This window comes from Bos taurus, chromosome 13 (assembly GCF_002263795.3).
Source record: "Bos taurus isolate L1 Dominette 01449 registration number 42190680 breed Hereford chromosome 13, ARS-UCD2.0, whole genome shotgun sequence".
Lineage (NCBI taxonomy): Eukaryota > Metazoa > Chordata > Mammalia > Artiodactyla > Bovidae > Bos > Bos taurus.
In genome coordinates this window covers 68,565,820-68,580,960 of record NC_037340.1, presented here as the reverse complement: position 1 = coordinate 68,580,960, position 15,141 = coordinate 68,565,820, and the positions used below count along the sequence as shown (strand labels likewise).

At 45.0% G+C, this 15,141-nt stretch overlaps 1 long non-coding RNA gene and 1 pseudogene across 1 annotated transcript in view; both read right to left on the bottom strand.

The window, feature by feature from the left end:
• LOC132346838 (craniofacial development protein 2-like) overlaps positions 1 to 15,141 on the bottom strand; it is a 115,353-nt pseudogene that overhangs the window by 12,495 nt on the left and 87,717 nt on the right.
• The window catches only part of LOC132346962 (uncharacterized), a 39,753-nt gene continuing 33,153 nt past the window's right edge, over positions 8,542 to 15,141 (bottom strand). The window contains exon 5 of the long non-coding RNA XR_009496998.1: positions 8,542 to 10,247. This is a non-coding gene — a long non-coding RNA (uncharacterized lncRNA). The remainder of the gene's footprint in view (positions 10,248 to 15,141) is intronic.

The following is a 15,141-nucleotide window of genomic DNA, read 5'->3' as shown; positions in this document are numbered from 1 at the left end:
CAGTTGTGGCGCATGGAATCTTAGGGCACAGGCTTAGTAGCTGTGGCACAGGGCTTAGTTGCCCTACAGGAAGTGGGATCTTTCTGGACAGGGATCAAAACTCTGTGCCCTGCATGGACAGGCATATTCTGTGCCAATGAGCCCCCAGGGAAACCCTGACTTTTTTTTTTCTCTTGATACGAGTTCACCCCAGGATTGGTGGAAGAATCTGGATTTATGACGTTCCCCTTAGGGACCTCTTGTTGGAAGCCCCAGATTGGAGACCTGCCTCCAGAGGCAGTATTTCATCAGGCAGGGGCTGCAGTTCACCCTCAAAGGCTTAGGAGAGGGACGATCAAGGCTCAGCAAGGCCTGCAAGGCACTGATCCTCCGGCCCTGGGCTGTGCCCGGGGCTCCCCTCTGATCCCACACAGCTGGGCTTTTAGCCCAACGCACCAAAAGAGTCCCACGAGTGGGTCCTTAATTCTTGCCACCGGCCTCTCCTCCCCTTCAGCCCTCACCCCCCAACTCCCTTCCTTTTCCCTTCCCTCTCCCTCCCTACATCATGCCCTGCAGGTAGATACTGAATGACAGTGATGGGGAGTCTGAAGTCCGAGGTGTCAGGACCAATGAGGCGTCAGAGGGGCCTTACTGTTTCCATCCCCATGAGCGAGGGCACAGTGCCCAGGGCTGGAGGCTGGGGGAGCTGTCCGAGCATTTTCTCAGCGCCTGCTTCTTGGATGGATTTCAGAGAGGCCCGAGGAAGCCCGGGTGGTGCTCATCCCCCGCGGGGGCTGTGTTGACAGCTCCGATACTCCCCAGGGTGCCTGGTACCCCAGAAGCTCCCAGGCAGGCTGGCCGCCTGTGCACCTTGCTTGCTTACTCCTTGCTGCTCTTCCAACATTGCCCAGAGCAATAATCCATTACTATGAACGATAATAATTATCTGACAATCACAACTAGAGGGTCCTGTGGGCCAAGGAATGTGTTGTTAGGATCAGGAACCCCTGGTTTTAAGTAATGTGTTCGCTACTTCCTAGCAGTGTGGCATTGGAGGACGGGTTTAATGTGTGTGAGCCTCAGTTTGTTTACCTGTAGTAATGGGATGATCATGGTACCTAACTGGGCCCTCACACAAAGGGATACAGAGGCCAAGCTGCACACAGTGAGATGAGGCAGGATACAGGGAAGGGAAGGATGGGTCTGTGGTGTAGCTTTGATGACACACGTGGGACTTCACCACCCCTCAGCTAATTGCAGAGTCTCAGTCTCTTTATCTAGTAAATGGGAATAATCATACCTGCCAAGGTGGTTGAAAGAATTCAGTTTCTCTGTGAAATGTAGGGAGGATGGAGAACAAGTCTCATTCACACAAAGAAAGCAGAGGTGGAAGGGCAGGGTGCACATGCTCAGACTTGACTTTCAAGGCCTCTTATTGTTGGCCTTTGAACTTCTTGTTCCTGACCTTGACTTCTTTCCAGCCCAGGCCTTCTCCAACCTAGCTTATCTCCATAGGTGCCTAGTGGTGGTCTAGTCACTAAGTTGTGTCCGACTCTTGAGACCCCATGGACTATAGCCTGCCAGGCTCCTCTGTCCATAGGATTTTCCAGGCAAGAATACTGGAGTGGGTTGCCATTTCCTTCTCCAGGAGATCTTCCCAACCCAGGGATTGAACCAAGGTCTCTTGCATTACAGGCAGATTCTTTACCAACTGAGCTACCAGGGGAAGCCCATATGTGCCTAGACCATTTGTATGCCCTTCTAAACCTAAGGAGCTTATTTCTTTTATCTGGAATGTGTCTATTTCTTTTTTCATCAACTGACATTGTATGCACCCTGAAGTCAGCTACTCCAAGGGAGTTTTCTTGTTTATGAGTCACAGAATGATATACAAAGAGGAGAACTCAGCATTTTCATATGAAATTGCTCGCTTCTGTGAGTAATGTGTTAAAAAGAGTTGGCCCTGGACAAGGGAAGCTGCCCTGTTCTCCTGTTCCTTGCAAACCTGAATCAGAAGCCTTGGTGACTGCAGAAGGCTTCAGAGTCATCATCCGTATCGTTCTCTTAATCTGGTCATTTTCCACTGAGGACATTCTTGAGCAGTGTGTTCTCAACTTGAATGCACACCAGGGATAAACTAGAATGCCATGATAGGAGACCTAGCTCATGGAGTTAGAGATGGAGGTGAGAATGGCAGCCTGGTCTCTAGTTCATTTAGTGCACCAGCAACATGCTGTTCAACATCAAGTTTCAAGGCAATATTGACTTCATCCTGATCTTGAGCACCCTCACACACATGCTCATCAACTCTGCAGCTGCAAGTCTAGTCTTCTAACTCCCTGTGCCTGAGCCCTCCTTCCCACCACCTTCAGATGCCTGCCTTCTCTTTCTTCAGGTGTCTGCTTAAATGACACTTCCTCCAGGAAGGCTTCCCTGACCCTACTATCTAAAGTCAAACAACTTCCATGATTTTCTTCCCCTGCCTCCTATTAAGTTTTTTGGTAATACTAGTTGCAATAAAAACTGTTTTACTTTTACAATTATTTGCTTGAGTATTTCTTGTCTCTCCCTGTGTAACATGGTGTTCACAGTTTTAAGAGCCTTCTTCTTGTTTGTCACCCTAGCCCAGCACCTAAAATGAGGTCTGGTAAATTAGGTGTTTGTGTTTGTTGAATGAATACAGGAAGGTCCAAAGGACCTCTGGGTGGATTATGAGATAGAATTTGGAGACAAGGAGTTTCCTGAAGAAAAGAAACCCACGAACTGCTCAGGGATCCTTAGTAAGTGACATAATCCCCTTATCTCCCTTTACCCTTTTGCAGTGTTTTCAGACATGAATAATTGCCTCCAAATCAAAGCCAGGACAAAATTAAGGCTTTAGGATGATAACTAATTGGGCTTCCCTGGTGGCTTAGTGGTAAAGAATCCACCTGCCAATGCAGGAGACTTGGGTTCAGTCCCTGGGTTGGGAAGATGACCCAGAGAAAGAAATGGCAACGCACTCAAGTATTCTTGCCTGGGAAATCCCATGCAAAGGAGCCTGGCGAGCTATGGTCCGTGGGATCACAAAGAGTCGAATACGACTTAGGGATTAAACAACAAAAGCAACCATAACTAACTATTAATAGCTACAATTCCTTCTGTATCTGAAACCCTTCTGCACAGGAAGAAAGAATCCTCCTTGGATGGTGAAGTTGATAAGGATGAATTGGAATTCTAAACAAAGCACTGGGCTAAGCCACGTGGGTCTCACTCGTTCTTGCACAAAGTGCTTCGAATTGATGACATCCCAGAGAAGCAAGTCTATAAACATTGTTGTTAGAGGCAGACACATTGCAGATTCTGCCACAACTGCCTCTCTTACATAACTCCTCAATTCATTGCAAGTCCAACCTCAGAGCTAGTCAAAGACAGGCCAACAGATCTGCCAAAATGGGAGCAGGTATTTCTACAGTGGCTAAGAGCTCTTGTGCCAAAGCTGGATGGAGTGGTCTTTAAATTCTGGCTTCTACACCACAAGAGACTTGTCAGACCTTGGACAATTCAATTAATCTCACTAAGCAAGCTTTAGTTTGATGTCTGCAAAATAGGGATAAGAGTACCTCCCTTGTGGGATTTATGTGAAGATGAAATGAGTCAATGATGGAGAAAAACTCACTAATATTATTATAATGCATCTGGGACCTTCCTCCCTGTTGTTGTGACTCACTGTGTTTCATACTCTTCAATCATCTACTTCACCGAAATCTACTTACTAAGACTCTCTGCAACCAACAATACATTCTGTGCATGACAATGTTGAACAGCTGCTGCCCTCAGAGAGTTGACACCCCAGTGCAAGGGAATGCCACACGCACAGATAACTGGGAAACAACTCAGGGAATTTTAAAGAAAGGTGGGAAGATGCCTAAGGCACCCAGAGGAATGAGTGAGCTCATTTTCTTGGACTCAACATGGAAAGTTTGATGGGAATGTGGCTTTTAAACTGAAGGCTAGGTCCAGAAAACGACAGGAGAGAGGGTGTGTGCGAAGGCACAGGAGTGTGTGAGAGTAACCACATCTTTCTGGGGGTGTTGAGGATTCAGGCTGTGGGGTAGAATGCACAGGGGTCGAGTCATGGCAAGTGCAAGATAAGTAATACAGACTTGATTGTACAGCTAGATGGAGAATCTGCCAATAGAGAGGGTCAACTGCAGGGGACTTGACAATGGGTAGATTTTGGTATTCGTAGGGGGTCTCAGAACCAACCTGCTGTGGATACCCAGGGATGACTACACTTTCTTGTGAGGCCCTTGGAGAACCAAAGACATCAGGAGGTGGGAGCGGGGAGCTTTGCTTGGCTGGTTTGCATTAGAAATGGGACAAGGGTGATGGCAGGTAGAACATTCAAGAAGCTGATGCATTCACCCATTCTGGAGACAATAAAGACTCATCCGCTGCAGGGCACTGGGGCAGAGGGAGGAAGGCCAGAGGCCTATTGGAAAGGTTCATGGAAAAGCTCAGTAAACGGGCAGCATAGCAGACGTCTGCATGATGGAGGTTTTTGGAGCAACAACGAAACTTAATGGAAATCATCAGAGTGGACCTGCGCGGCTATCCCTGTCAGCTGTTCGTCAGTCCCCAGAGGAGCTGAGGAAGCTGAAATAAGCTCTGCCCCATTGCCTCAAGCCCAGGAAGGTGGGGCCAGTTTGTGACCCGAAGTCTCAGTTCCAAGGAGTTTGGCTAATGTTCCGTTCAGACTAATGGAACAGTCCACAGCCTGCTAGATCATGCTCTCCAACAATATTGTCTTTGGGATACATCCATTCCCACTTTTTCCCTTTGGTTGTTACTTTGGCCATGACAACTCCTTTGGGGTAGGGAGGAGAGAGGCCCCAGAACCCAGCAGTTACAGCAAAAGATGTCCACTGAAAATGACCTTTGTTTGCTGACCTCTCCCTGGAATTGTTGGACACCTGTAGGTTAGTCTGACCTTCCAGTGAGTCAAGGAGCCATGAGGAGAGTAGGGAGAAAGACGCCCCATGGCTTTGTATGGGGGTTCAAGCCTGCCAGGAAAAGCTTTGCTTTTTTTTCCCCCTGATTTTTTTTTTTTTTTTGGTTGCACTGGCTCTTCACCGCGGCATACGGGTTCTCTGTTGCAGCTAGTAGGCTTTCTCTAGCTGCAGTGCGTGGGAGCTTCTCTTGTTGCGGGGCGTGGGTTCTAGTGTGAGTGTGCTCAATAGTTTGGGCACATGGGCTTAGTTACCGCACAGATTCTGGGATTTTAGTTTCCTGACCAGGGATTGAAGCTGCATCCCCTGCCTTGGGAGGCAGATCCTTAACCTGTGGACCACCAGGGAAGTCCCAGAAAAGCTAAGCTTTTGACTGGACATCTCCCATCATTAGTACCAACACAGAGCATTCAAAGATGTTCCCTTCGACTAGACTGATTCTCTGATGATCCGACAGCACTGCTGTCACAGATGAAGGGCAACAGGGTGCTTTCAGAGAAAAGCACTGGGAAGACTGGGACAGAGGTCCTGCCTATGCCACTGGGGCAAAAGGCGAGAGATAAACACACACACACACATACACAGACACACTCATAACACACACACATACACAGACACACTCATAAGGGAAGTGGAATGTGTGCATGGTCAGTCATGTCTGGCTCTTTGCAACCCTATGGACCATATCCCACCGGGCTCCTCTGTCCATGGAATTCTCCAGGCAAAAAATACTGGAGCAGGTTGCCATTTCCCTCTTCAGGGGATCTTCCCGACCCAAGGAGCGAACCTGCGTCTCCTGCATTGCAGGCAGATTCTTTGTCACTTGAGTCATCAGGGGCACTATAAGGGGGATTAAATAAGAATTAAATAAGGATAGATAGCATTTGTTGTGTTCTTAACTTGTACCAGACAATGTAGTACCAGACAACCCTACAAGGCAGGAACACTGCCATCCCCATCAACTTTCCCCTGAATAGCTGCAAAGAGGCCCTAAGACGTCCCATTTCACCTTCTAGACCGTGGTCACAGCTACGTTCTCAGGTGGTAAATCCCATCATGGAGTCGCTGTTCTCAGAAACCTCCTATTACTTACCATCTTCTTTTAGAATAACACCCAAAGTCTTCACCAGAGATGTCAGGCCACCCGCACTCACTCGTCTCCACCCCTCTCTCCCTTGCTCACTTTGCTCTAATCCCTCTAGCTCTGCTGCTGCTCCTTAAACAGAAGGCCTCAGGGCCTTTGCGCATCCGTTTGCTTTGCTTGGAACCTTCATCCTGCACGACTCTGCAGAGCTTGCTCTCTCATTTTGCTCGTGTCTTTGCTCAAACTACTCTTGGAAAAGGGCTTCTCTGACTGTTTTAGCTAAACCAGCATTGCTCTCTGTGGCCTTGCACTGTGTCTTCATCGTAACACACACCTCCTGACATATCACGTGCTCTTTTGTCTACTGTTGACTCTGATGTCCCGACTAGAACATAACTTTGTGAAGGCAGGAGTGTATTGCAGTGTTTGCTAGAACATAACTTTGTGAAGGCGGGAGTGTGTTGCAGTGTTTGCCACTCGTATTCTCAAAGGTAAAAAAAAGTGGCTGGCTTCGGGAGGTTATCCAACAAATACTACTGAATATAAGATGAGTGCAGAAATGATTGTGGGCCAAATTCAATGCCCTGAAGTTATTTAATCCTTCCATCAACTCTATGAAGGAGCATCCGTTCTTCCCCCTATTTTGCAAATGAGAAAATGGAAGTTTTCAGAAGTGGGATAACTTGCATGGTGTGGCAGGAGATGCTAGTGGTCAGGAGAGCAGGGACTGCAGCCCAGGTGGTTGGGCTCTCGGATCCACAGGTAAGTTGACTGACCTGGAAGAAAATGAAGATCAGTGAAGGTCACCTATCCCTGAATGATCCAGGTAAAGAATAGTTACAGGCCCAGGTATTTGCCATCTGGACTGTGTACAGAGTAGATTCCTTTGGTAGGAAAAAAAAAGTCATGATAATGCTTCTGCCCCACAGCCCAGGGATGGCAGGGGCTGCAGAAATTGCTCCAGAAGAAGAGAGACTGCAGGTTCGCAGTATGTCCTCAGCCCTGCATCCCCGACTCACCCTGTGAGCTCAGCCTCAAAGCCAAGACCAACACAAAGCAAAAGTCACTTCCCGATTTGGCGGTGGGCACTGGGTCTGCATTGTGCTGATGCTGCTTCAACCTTGTGGCCATCCCTGGCGTTCCCATAGTGAGACCCTTACTTTGTGCTTGTGCTCAGAATACGCAGTCTTCTAGAGCAAGTCCAGTCTAACCCTATTGCAACATCGCCAAGACATTTTTTTTTTAATATGACCCAGCACCTTCTACCTCTTCCAGATTTCTCAGTCCCACCTGCTGCCTGCCTTTTTCTCTTTGCTCCCTGTTTCTACCTTCCATGATACCCTCTTGTCCCACCTTTATCTCATCCCCTGTGACTCCCTTCTTCAGGTCTTTCTCATTTCTATCTCTGGATTCCAATCAGCACACAGACCCTGATGCCATTCCAGGACCTCTCGGGGTCTTAATAGAAATTCAAATTCCATTGTTTAAGATCCTAGAATTTGGTGCCATTAACCAAAATAGCAGAGCCCAGGCAAGGGGGGAGGGGTCCTAAGGCAGAGCTGATTTAAAATTTAAATTATTTGCACACTTTGAGCCAGCACATATATCTTGGTATTGATCGAAGCTCTTTGGAAGCTATTTACGTTTTCAGCACACCTATAAGACTGAGATTTATACTGCATTTGGTGTTTAACTAGCCTCTTAATGCATCTTGTTGAGCCATAGTATTGGTGGGCATATTGTAAATTTTAGTGTTGGTGCTGAATTGATTTGCTTAGTGGAGTTGAATTTAGGCTATTAAAATAAATAAATAAAACAAATAAAAAGGACCTCCAGTACCTCATATCATATTAAAATCAATCAAAGGCATAGAGCCACCACCTCCAGAGTCAGGATTCAGTATGTTTTGTGGAACCGACTTAGAGTGCGAAGGATTTCTCTCAGGGTGGCCTCTCGTAGTAAACACAAACAGTGTGGAATTAAGGGTGAGACCACAGTGTGGCCTGTCTACATGATGATTTGAAATTGAGAAAACTTGAACTCACACCCTGACTTTATCCAGACACCCATAGCTGGATCTTCCTGTTCTTGGTTTCCAAAGGAGTGGCCCAGCCAGTTTCTTAGAGTTCTAGCTTCCTTCTAGGCATCTAGACAATTGCAGCTGGATTCTGAGATGTGTCCAGCCCTTGAGGTGGAACAAGATGGGAGCAGCTCTCAGCATCCAGGGCTGGTCTTGGTGGCATCTCTTTATCTTGCAACCTCTCAGAATCATGGGTGGGTCTCAGTTATTTTCATATTCTAGTGACTCTAATGAACCTTAGTGCATCTCAGAAACCCGAGGATCCAAGCTGATGTCAACACAGGGCAAATACTTTCCAAAAGATTCACTCCAGATAAGAGGTTTATTTTGTCTTCTAGAGCTCGGGCAGGGTGGGGGTGGAGGGTTCTTTTTTTGTTTGGTTCTTTGAAGCTCATTCCATCAGACTGTTTCATTATTAGTATTGTTTTTTATTTTAAAAAAATTTAGCAGGGAAAGTTCTGAAATCAACAGACAATTTACAATTGTTGTCCTGGTTCTCTGAAAAGGTAGTTTCGTTTTCACTTCAGTGCAAGGGTGCTGGTTAATTGGGCTGGATTTTTACTGAGACTCAACACATACTGGGGACCAGGCATGATCAAGAGTAGGTTGCCATCAAAAGTCTTCTCTGAAGGAGGAGCAGGTTCCTAGAGGCTGGCTGTGACTCCAGGAGCAGCTCTGTGGGGGTGAGAACACCAGAAACCCTCCCTGTCTCCTGAGCTGGGACAGGCTAGGTCTTTCTCACTCACAGTCAGCCTGGGTCTCTTGATTAGCCCTTTCATGATTTCCCACAGATGGGGCAATCTTCTCATTATACAATATGAGCTACTGTCTCTAACAATACCTGACCTTGACATGAGAAGTACACTTGATTTATCCACGCTTTCAATGTCCCTCACTCTAACCTTGACTGACCTGCTCTTGGGTCCCATCAGAGAAGTTATGTCTTCTTGAAAGTGTTGAAACCACAGGAAAGCAAAGGAAAAAAAGGAAAGAATATAAATAGATGTTTGTATTTGTGTACTTCCTTCATAATCCATTTTCTTTTTTCAATAGAAAATATTTGTGGGGCATCCTCTCAACAAAGTAACTAGGTCTTTGGCAAATAGACATGTTCAACATTTAAGATAAAATATTCAGCAGGCCCTGGAGATCTCCTCTAGCTGAAATGTAGAATGTTGGGGTCCATTAAGTGAAGTAAGGGGCTTTCCCAATGTCTCAGCAGTTAAAGAATCCACCTGCAATGCAGGAGACCCAGGAGACTCAGCTTCGATCCCTGGGTCAGGAAGGTCCTCTGGAAGAGGAAAATACAACACACTCCAGTATTCTTCCCTGAAAAACTCCCATGGACAGAGGAGCCTGGTGTACTACAGTTCTTAGGGTTGCAAAGCGTCGGGCACGGCTGAGAGACTAAGGACAGCATAAGATGAGGTAAAGAGAAGCTGTTTGGGAAGACATACAAATACTGTCTTAGGAGTTTGAGCAATATTCTATAGGACATTGGCTTATCCTGAAGGAGTTTTTGAGCAAGAGAGTGTGTTGTACAATTTTTATATTAGAAAGCCCTTGCCGATGAAATCTTCAGATAGATTGGACACAGATGAGCTTTGAGGCACAGGGACTAATCAAGGGACAGTTGCTCTGGGTGATGGGTGAGGAGGTCTCCAAATCATGAGTAAATTGTAATGCTATTCACAGGTGAGATGACCGAAGGGGTTGTTTCCTGAAATTCATAATCAACATGTTACTACAGTCACCCACAGTACAACCACAAACACATATCCCTACCTCACATCATATTTCCATACCAGAGTGATTGTGCTCATTCATTTCTGAAATACCATTTCAAAACAATAGAAGTCACCATGACTCTTCTATTTCTCTTAGAATATGATCTCTTTAACTTCTGGACCCAAGTGAGGAACTGGAGAAAGAATCAACATTGCTGATTCCACAGTTTTTCAGTCTTCCTCACTGTAGTCCAGCATCCATCCTCCTCTTTCCTCTGACTGTCAGCAGTGCCAGGGAGAAGTTGTCACAAGCCTCCTCTACGAACCTCTGTCCCTCTTCAAAGCAGTGATACTGTTTCAATAAAAAGTCTGTGCAGAAGATCGCCCTGTGGTTAAAAAAAAAAAAACAACCATTTAAACAGGCTTTGGTTTATTGACTGTAACCAGGACAGAGAGAAATTGGATCTGGGATAATTAAAGTCAAATTCATCAACACTTTGGGCAATAGCAATTTTGGAATGGAGACTTTCAAAAAGAGATGATGGCTAGACTAGGGCAGCTGGCCTTGGCTAAATTTTGAGAAAGGGGAAACATTTCCTCGAGTATCACACTGATACTGAAGTGCACAGCCCATGGAGTGATCAAATCCAAACACCAGTTACCCCAAGTCTCGCCTGTTATAATGCCATCACCTGGATTCGGGCCCTGACGGATCAGCTGGGTTAGTAGAGTAGTCTATTCTCTTGGAGATTTCTGTGCATCCCTCATAGTTGGATGTAGGGAGAGGAAATGATTTGGGGAAAGCATTCTGCACATTTTTTTGTGCGTCTGGTGCTTTGCTATTTTTTAAAACTAAAATTAGATTCTAGGTGCCATGTCAATTCCAATCTTGCCAAAAGGGTGTGATGAGAAAACAGCCATTCTGAGTGGCTGCCCAGGCATTTTGCAGGATAACAACTCTGCTCGCACCAAGTCCGGCCATTTAGTAAGGACCTGAGTTTAGGATTTCCCCTACAATTCCCACTTTGCTTTCCCCAGGACACATTTAAAAATAACTACTTAGCATTGAGCCCACTAAAAGTTGGTGATCACTGTACTAGGTGCTTGCTACCCCGTCTCTATTTCCTGCTCACTTTCGAACTGGCGTAGAGGACTGCCCCTCCTCCAGCTCATTGCACCCTTGTTCTGGGATCTGTACGTAATAAATCTTGTGAGTTTCCTTCCTTTGTGTGAATGTAATGAAACTGTGCCACCCATCAAAATGGGCCTGGGATTTCCCTTCCCCAAAATGGGAGCTCTGATGCTGAGGGAGCCCCCAGGGGCAACTAATACTTCCTCACTGAGTAGGTCATCATCTGAATATTATTAGCTTCATAGAGAAGTTTTAGGTTTTCCAACATAGAGGGATTAAAAGACATTTGTTTCCAGCCTACTCTCCATACACATTTTCTGCCAGTGTCTCTGATCCTTTCAGTACTTTTCTAGGTACTCAAAAATACCAGCAATTTTTGAGACAAACCAAGGCTTTCCAGCTGCCCTTTGTACATACATGCTCATCTCTCAGCTCTTTCCTGCATCACACAGAGAACTCCTATGCCTCCATTAGATTACTCCAAGCATTTTCTTCTCTGTGACTCTCCCAGGAAGAATTACATTTTTCACCCTCTGCCCACTTCAGTCTTAATTCATTCATTCATTAATTCATGCAGTCAACAAACATTTATCAAAATGTTTAATTAAGACATAGATCTAGGTGCTGGAATTACAGCCATGAACAAAATAACATCTCTGCTCTCGCAGAGATTACATTATAGAAAGGGAAAGAAAAGTATAATATTTCAAACTAGGCAGAAAATGAAGGATAAGGGGGATAGAACATAAGGGAGTGGTGTTACTTTATATAGGGTGGTTGGGGAGCTGTCTATGACAAAATGATATTGGGGCAGAAATGAAGAAAGTTAGGGAACAAGATTTTTCAGGAACATCTTATGGAAAAAACCCAAATGAAATGTTTGGCCAAATCAATATAGATAAAATATATGATATAGAAAGTATCACCTTTCTATAATTTCTCATTTACCTTTGCCACGGCATGCAGATCCCTGGAAATCAAGGACAATGATGTACTCATATCTTTCATAGGGTCACACAGAGTCTGACACAACCGAAGTGACCTAGCACAGTATGTATGTACAAATATCCAGCCCCAAATGTCAAAGTAGTAGTATTTATCTATTCAATAAATGCTTGTTAAGAGTTCGAATGAGTAATCTCATAAATCCTCTGAATAATCATGTAAAGAATATATACCATGACACCTTAATATATGAGGAAACTGAGACACAGAGAGGTTAAAAACATTCACACTTGCACAGCCAAGAAATAAGTAGTGTAGTTTAGATTCTGACCCACGTCTGTAGGACCCAGATCAAAAATGTTTCCACAATAGTCTTACTGATGGAGTCAGAGTAGATCCTCCTACAAGCCTGGGGTCAGGTGGAATTTACACGGTATCAACAGACATCCATGCACTGACCCACCCAGGTGCATGCCTACCTTTCTGGCTATCTTCCGTCATGCCCTTGGGAGTCCTAAATGCTGCATCTGTGACATTCGGTGTGCCATGCAGCCCATCAGAGGGTGTTTCGTAAGCAGAGCTTGGAGAGAATAGAGCTTGCATTGGGTCCATCTTCATAGATGATTGATGAAAAGGAGAAGGGAACAGCAGGAAATCCTGGTGAACAGTGGAGCAGGGCGCAGGGTGTAAAGAATAGAGGAAGGGTCTCAGGGAAGGAGGATAGAGAGATTCTCTATGTGCCTGCCTCCAGCTAACAGCGCTTTCCCTGGGGCCCAGGTCAGGAGTGAGAAGGGAAGAACAAAGACACCACTCCTGGGTGGGGCAGGTGACAGAACCAGAGTTTTCTGGGAGCAGGGGCAGTTGGGCAGTGCCTGCTGTGTCTACAGTAGGCAGGTGTGGGCACCAGCCACCACAGTCTAGTGGGAGGCCCCGGGGCCCAGGCTCTGGTGGATTTACCCTGGGCCTGTATGTTTGCCTTGGCAGTCCTGAAGCGTTAGCCTTGGCCTTGACATGATTCCCCAGTGGCCAGAGAGCCAGGCCAGCACACCTGAAAGTCATTAGCTCGGGGTCCCATTTTGTTCTCACATTTCCAAGCAGCGACCTGCAGCCATGTGTGACGGGGCAGGCACTTTATCAACTGGCTTTCCCAGCCAACCCCACCCATTGACCTTCCTGTCTCCGTCAGTCTCCGCCCAAGAACTGCTAATCCCCCAAACCCAGAGCTAACAAGGACCTTTTCTTTCCTCTTTCAAAAATATTTATAAGATTTGACTATTATTTTTACAACCCATTTAAGTAAGTCTTCATCGTTTTTCCATTAATGAGAACTCTGAGGCTCAGAGTGGTTAAGTGATTTGCCCAGAATCACACAGCTAATAAGGTACAGAATCTAGGCTGCAGTGGAGGACTTTCTGATATCAATAGACTATTCAAGTGTGGGCCTCACACAACCGTCTCCCCCAAGCACTCTGGTCAGTTCGCCATGCTTCTTCCCAGCTATGACATGTGAACCTACCTTTCTCTTATTGTTGACTCAGGTTTGATTTGTCTAAACAGTAGTGACCCAAAACCATTCCTCTTTTTGTTATATTTACGGCTACATGGGTATCTTAATTTTGCATTCTTTTAAAGATATTTCCTCTAGAAACATATTTTTCTAGCTTATCTTTATATTTCTCTAAAGCAATGCTTCTCAGTCAGGAACACTTTGTTAGGGGATATTTGGCAATACCTGGAGATATTTTTGGTTCTCACAAATGAGGCCAGAGGGTAGCTCCCAGTGTCTCATAGGTAGAAGTTAAAGATACTGTTAAACATTCTATAATGCACACAATAGCCCTCCACATATATATGCAGGTGGCTCTAATGGTAAAGAACCTGTCTCCTGGCAATGCCGGAGACATGAAAGATGCAGGTTTGATCCCTGACTCAGGAGTCAGGAAGATCCCCTGGAGGAGGGCATGGCAACCCACTTCAGTGTTCTTGCCTGGACAATGCTATGGACAGAGAAGCCTGGTGGGCTACAGTCCATAGGGTCACACAGAGTCTGACACAACTGAAGTGATCTAGCACAGTATGTATATGTGTGTGTGTGTGTGTGTAAATAAATATATATATTTATATACACATATCCAACCCCAAACGTCAAAGCACCAAGCTGAGAAAATGGTCTGCAGCCACCAATAAGAGCACATGAAGATGCTTTCTCCAGACTGTGCAGTGCTAGAAATAAATACTTTCATTGACATTACGGCTCTAGAAATCATTTATGTAGTACATTACAGCCTGCTGGCACCGGACCACTAGAGCTTTTCACGTACATCAGCTTGAAACTGACTGTGATGAAAATGTTTACACCAAGGAAATTGGCAGATGCGACATAGTGGGATTTTTTTTTCCTGGAGCATTTAACTTATCAGTGCATTATTATCAACGTTTTATGTGAGAGGATCTTATATTAGCATATTTAATCTTCACCATAGTCTGAAATAACTAGTTTCATTATTCCAATTTAACATTAGTAAACTGAGGCAGAGAAAGCTAAAACAACTTGTCATGTGCAATATCATTAGTAAGTGATGGGGACAGGGTTTGAAACCAGGTGGTCCCACTCCAGAGCATGCATGTTAAAGCCTATTCTGCCTGGTCAAACATCAATCACAAACAACTGTAATGCACTGTGTGTTCCTGAGTTGGTCCATTTCACATGGGAAAGTGGATATTTACATTAAATGTATCAGGTTTACAAATTTGGTAACTTGATAAATGATAGAATTTGAAGTATTTCCTTTTAGGTGAATGTATAAATTCTAAAGTAATGAAGATTAAACAAACTCACTAAAGATTTTTTAGAATCCTAAGTTTTTCTTTAAATTTTGCTTAAATGTCACTTTTCAGTAAAATCTTCCCTAATCAATACTTTAAAACTGTTTCCCCATTACTTCCCCCAGAGGCCCACTCTGCCCCAGCTTCTTTCTCTATTTTCTCCACAGCACAAATTCCTTAAGACTACATCTGTTTCTTCTTCTTTTTTTTTTTTTCCACTTCAACAACTCTAACACCTAGAACAGCATGTGGCACATAATACACTCTCACAAAAAGATTTGTTGGGTGAATAAATAAATGACAAATACAAAGTCTTCTCCAAGAATAGAAAATAATCCCATCACTCACAAAAAGTTCTATGTTTGATACATATTTAT